Below are 6,000 nucleotides of genomic sequence, written 5' to 3'. Positions count from 1 at the left end.
ATCTATTCTGCATATGCCTGTCAGTATCTACAAATTTAACTACCAGTCTGTCCCTTCTCACCCTACCCAACTTTGGCAACCACAAGTTTGTATTCTATGTCTATGAGTCTGTTTCTATTTTGTATTTATGTTCTTTCTTTCTTTCTTTCTTTCTTTCTTTCTTTCTTTCTTTCTTTCTTTCTTTCTTTCTTTCTTTCTTTCTTTCTTTCTTTCTCTTTCTTTCTTTCTTTCTTTCTTTCTTTCTTTCTTTCTTTCTTTCTTTCTTTCTTTCTTTCTTCCTTCCTTCCTTCCTTCCTTCCTTCCTTCCTTCCTTCCTTCCTTTCTTTCTTTTCTTTCTCTCTTTCTCTCTTTCTTTATTTTTAGATTCCACATATGGGTGATCTCATATGGTATTTTTCTTTCTCTTTCTGGCTTACTTCACTTAGAATGACATTCTCCAGGAACATCCTTGTTGCTGCAAATGACATTATGTTGTCATTTTTCTGGCTGAATAGTATTCCATTGTATAAATATACCACTTCTTCTTTATCCAGTCATCTGTCGATAGACATTTAGGCTGTTTCCATGTCTTGGCTATTGTAAATAGTGCTGCTATGAACATTGGGGTGCAGGTGTCTTTTTGAAGTAGAGTTCCTTCTGGATATATGCCCAGCAGTGGGATTCCTGGGTCATACTGTAAGTCTATTCCTAGTCTTTTGAGGAATCTCCATACTGTTTTCCACAGTGGCTGCACCAAACTGCATTCCCACCGGCAGTGTAGGAGGGTTCCCTTTTCTCCACAGCCTCTCCAGCATTTGTCATTTGTGGACTTTTGAATGATGGCCATTCTGACTGGTGTGAGGTGATACCTCATTGCAGTTTTGATTTGCATTTCTCTGATAATTAGTGATATTGAGCATTTTTTCATGTGCCTATTGATCATTTGTATTTCTTCCTTGGAGAATTGCTTGTTTAGGTTTTCTGCCCATTCTTGGATTGAGTTGTTTGTTTTTTTCTTATTAAGTCATATGAGCTGATTGTATATTCTGGAGCTCAAGCCTTTGTCAGTTTCATCGTTTGCAAAAATTTTCTCCCATTCCATAGGATGTCGTTTTGTTTCACTTATGGTTTCCTTTGCTGTGCAGAAGATTGTAAGTTTAATTAGGTCTCATTTGTTTATTCTTGCTTTTATTTCTATTGCTTGGGTAGACTGCCCTAGGACAATATTTTTGAGATGTATGTCAGATAATGTTTGGCCTATGTTTTCTTCTAGGAGGTTTATTGTATCTTGTCTTACATTTAAGTCTTTGATCCATTTTGGGTTTATTTTTGTGTATGGTGCAAGGGAGTGTTCTAGCTTCATTGATTTACATGCTGCTGCCCAGTTTTCCCAACACCATTTGCTGAAGAGACTGTCTTTATTCCATTGTATATTCTTGCTTCCTTTGTCAAAGATTGACCAAAAGTTTGTGGGTTCATTTCTGGGCTCTCTGTTCTGTTCCATTGGTCTATATGTCTGTTTTTGTACCAATATCATGCTGTCTTGATGACTGTAGCTCTATAGTATTGTCTGAAGTCTGGGAGAGTTATTCCTCCAGCCTCTTTCTTTTTCTTCAGTAATGCCCTGGAAATTCTAGGTCTTTTGTGGTTCCATATAAATTTTGTTATGATTTGTTCTAGTTCTGTGAAATATGTCCTGGGTAATTGGATAGGGATTGCATTAAATCTGTAGATTGCCTTGGGCAGTATGACCATTTTAACAATATTGATTTTTCCAATCCAGGAGCATGGGATATCTTTCCATTTTTTTAAGTCTTCTTTAATTTCCTTAATCAGTGTTTTACAGTTTTCCATGTATAAGTCTTTCACCTCTTTGGTTAGATTTATTCCTAGGTATTTTATTACTTTGGGTGCTGTTTTAAAGGGGATTGTTTCTTTACTTTCTTCTTCTGTTGATTCATCGTTAGTGTAAAGAAATGCAACTGATTTTTGAACGTTAATCTTGTAACCTGCTACCTTGCTGAATTCTTTGATCAGCTCTAGTAGTTTTTGTGTGGACCTTTTAGGGTTTTCTATATATAGTAACATGTCGTCAGCATACAGTGACACTTTTACCTCTTCTTTTTCAATTTGGATCCCTTTTATTTCTCTCTCTTGCCTGATTGCTGTGGCTAGGACTTCCGAGACTATGTTGAATAGGAGTGGTGATAGTGGGCAGCCTTGTCTTGTCCCAGATTTTAGTGGGAAGCTTTTGAGTTTTTCACCGTTGAGTACTATGCTGGCTGTAGGTTTGTCATATATAGCTTTTATTATGTTGAGATATGTTCCCTCTATACCCACTTTGGTGAGAGTTTTTATTATAAATGGGTATTGAATTTTATCAAATGCTTTTTCTGCATCTATTGAGATAATCATGTGGTTTTTGTCCTTTCTTTTGTTGATGTGATGTATTATGTTGATTGATTTGTGTATGTTGAACCAGCCTTGTGTCCCTGGGATGAACCCCACTTGATCATGATGCATAATCTTTTTTACGTGCTATTGGATTCTATTTGCTAATATTTTGGTGAGGATTTTTGCATCTATGTTCATCAGTGATATTAGTCTGTAATTCTCTTTTTTGGTAGTTTCTTTGCCTGGTTTTGGTATCGGGATGATGGTGGCTTCATAGAATGAGTTTGGGAATATTCCCTCCTTTTCAGATTTCTGCTTCTTTTTAATAGTCAATAGCCTTTGACTTTCCTTGAGCTTTGTTAACATTCTGTTTGTCCTCATGTTTGCAGTAATGGTTATATCTATGACTGATTCTAAGAGAGACCAGGTCTCCAGAATACTCAGATACATCTATTTTCTTAACATTAATGGCATAGTTTCCAGATGCAAATCTTGGGAGGGGGTCAGTACTCAATAATGTTTCTTGTTGTTTCAAAACATACAGATAGCAAGCACTGAGGGTCCCATTTTCATGATGTTTATTGATGGATTTCCCAGTAGAAGACATTCTTACTAAGAAAATTAATGTCTTTCCTTCACCTTAAACTGAAGTGTAGATGAGAATCTCAGTCTTCAGGTTCAGAGTTCTATGCGCTCTGCCAAAACCATTAGGACAAGAGCTATCTGACGTGACAGGACAATCACTGGATATGCTGGTCAGCAAAATACCTTCCCAACGAGGTAAACCCTTGGTTGGAAGAGCACATGTACATGATCCAGGAAATAGGAAATCCTCTACTACACAGAGGGGTGAGAGTTGAGGGTTTTGCCATCAGCTGAAGAACCTAGATCAGTGGTTATCAACTGGGCATGATTTTGGCCCCCAAGGTACATTTGGCAATGTCTAGAGACATTCTGATGATCAAATCTGGAGTTGAGAATTTGCTATTGGCATCTGGTGAGTAAAAGTCAGAAATGCTGCTAAGCATTCTACAATGTACAGAGCAACTCCCTGAAACAGCAAAGAATTATCCAGCCCCAAAATGTCAACAGTGTTAAGCTTGAGAAACCCCAGCTAGAGTGTCAGTGAGCTGAAGGACTTGAAAGAGGTGGGAACACAGCTCTTTTGCTAGCAAAAACACCAAAACACACACAGAGCAAGAACAAAAGTCATACCCAATTCCAGCCAATATGGGATAACCAGGAGCAGGCGGACCCTCCTGCCCTACACAACAAAGAAGCCAGACAAACATATCCAGAACAACACTTATCAAACAGTAGACTTTGTGGGGAGGCAGGATGAAGCTATGCAAAAAGGGTCTTGAGTCTTTGGCTGAGCACCTATCTATACATGCTTGAGGGGAAATGAGAATCTACCAAAGACTGAGGAAAGCTGTATCAGAAAAGAGTGCATGAAACAACGTGCAGGGCTTACACAGGGCTGGATATAGTTAACGTTACCGCAAGCCAGCATGTGACCCACTGATATTTTGTGCTTCTTTTTAAGGAGCAATCCCTGACTGCTATGCACTGTCAAAGGAATGGAGGGAGGTTAAGTAACACAGCTAGAGTGACATAGCTAGTAAACAGTAGAACCAGGATTTGAATTTTCATCTGCCTGACTCCAGAGCAAGAGTTTTTGCACATTTACTGCTTCCCAAGAGCCTCACTCCTAGGGATTTGCTCTAAGGCAATAGTTCCTAAGGAAGTTATATGTATATAAACATTCACAGAAGTTTTGCTTCAGACCAAAAAAAAAAAAAAAAAATTGAAAATAACCTGAAGTCCCCAAAGTGAGAAAGGTGCTTAAGCAAACTGTGATATATCATCTTAAAGGAAGAGCTGCTGCTTATAAAATGGCAATTAAGGAGAATTTGCCACAGAGGGAGGTCTGTGTTTGAATGATAATCTTCAGAACTGCAATATATTTTGTAGGTCAACTAAAAGTAAAACTGTATGTGTATAGATATGCAGATACATGTATGTATACATACAGGCAAATAGAAAAGAGCAGGAAAGCAGCTTGTTAAATGAAATCAATTTCATAGAGTTGTGGGATTAGAAGCAATATATTTTAGTCTTTTAATTTTCCGTTATGCGTTGTTATAATAAAAGCAGTGATTAAACTGACGCGCATGCAGCTCTGGTGTCGCACCTAATCTACTCAAAGGGCTTACACAGACAAGACACACTCCCCGTCTTATCCACACAGAACCTCTGGAACTTTTAGGAGGCCTCGGCGTTAGAGATGTTTCTCTCCAGTGCTGTGAGCGACGTGCTTCAGAGAGCGTCTTCCCATGGCAAGCCCCCCTACAGGTGCCGGGGCTTACACTTGGCCTTAGCAAAAGAAGGGGAAGGCCCTCAGCCCCCAAAGGCCTTGAATTGTCAGACAGGAGAGGTTTCTCCATTAGTAAGTTGGAGCCAATTCTTACCCTGGTTGTCAACCTGGTTAGAGAATGAGGAGAGGATCTGGATGTGATACAGGACATCTGCCTCCTTCCTTCAGCCTCTCAGGTGTCCATAGCTGCCTTCTGCTGATATGATGCATACATCACCCCCACTTAATCTCCCAGTATTGGTATCACCCATTTTCTAGGTGGCAGAACCAGGCCTTAGAGAAGTTGAGTAATTTGCACCAAGGGGCCTTGGGTGATAGTATTGGATTAATCAATAAGCAAGAAGTTGGTACCAATATTATCTTCCTTCCAGGCAATAAAAACTAATTCCTCAGTGACTCCAATTGGAAGGTCTTCAGGTGCCATGAAGGTAGATTGGAGAAAATACTGTATTGAGGGCATATAAGAGGGACCATCTACCTTGGTCCAGGCCATTACTAGCTCTTCCCTGAGCCATGGAAACAGAAGATTCGCCGTCCCCCTTCCTCTACCCACACCCCTCCAATCCATCCTCCTCTCAATAGCTAGAGTGCTCCCACATGCAAACCCAGGGCAACAGGTGCTCAAGCAACCTAGGGCTTATAATTCTTCCAGCCTCTGCCTGTTATCCAGACACCAAAGCCACGGCAGCATTTGTAGGGGTTTGTTAAAGCAACACCCCGTTTCCTGGTAGCAGAATCTGTGTTAGTTTTCCCAGGGCTGCCACGGTGAATTGCCACAAACTTGGTGGCTTAAAACACAGGAATGTATCCTCTCAGAGTTCTGCAGAGCAAAAGTCTAAAATGGGAAGCGATGGAAATGTTAGCTATCTTAACTGTGGTGGTGGTTCCACTGGCGTATACATCTATCAAAATTCATCCAAGTGTACATCTGAAATATGTGTAGTTCACTGTACAGGAACCATACCACAATAACGGTGTTCAAAAAATTATATTTGCCAAGACCATGCTTCCAAATAAGACCCCTTTCATAGGACTGGGAGCATGGACTTGAAAGTATCTTTTTAGGGGACACTACTCAATCCACTACAATGCCCCTTTTTCAAAAATACAGAATGCAATTTAATTTTTTTTTTTTGTTCAGGAGCCAAAAGATAGAAAATTCATAAGGAAATCATTTTCTTACTGCATCGTAAAATAATTGTTGGTCTTGTTAATGGCTTGCGTTGCCCTGGTGGAATCAGGGAGGCTGA

Source organism: Camelus bactrianus, chromosome 27, assembly GCF_048773025.1.
Source record: "Camelus bactrianus isolate YW-2024 breed Bactrian camel chromosome 27, ASM4877302v1, whole genome shotgun sequence".
Classification (NCBI taxonomy): domain Eukaryota; kingdom Metazoa; phylum Chordata; class Mammalia; order Artiodactyla; family Camelidae; genus Camelus; species Camelus bactrianus.
This window is presented reverse-complemented; position numbering follows the sequence as displayed.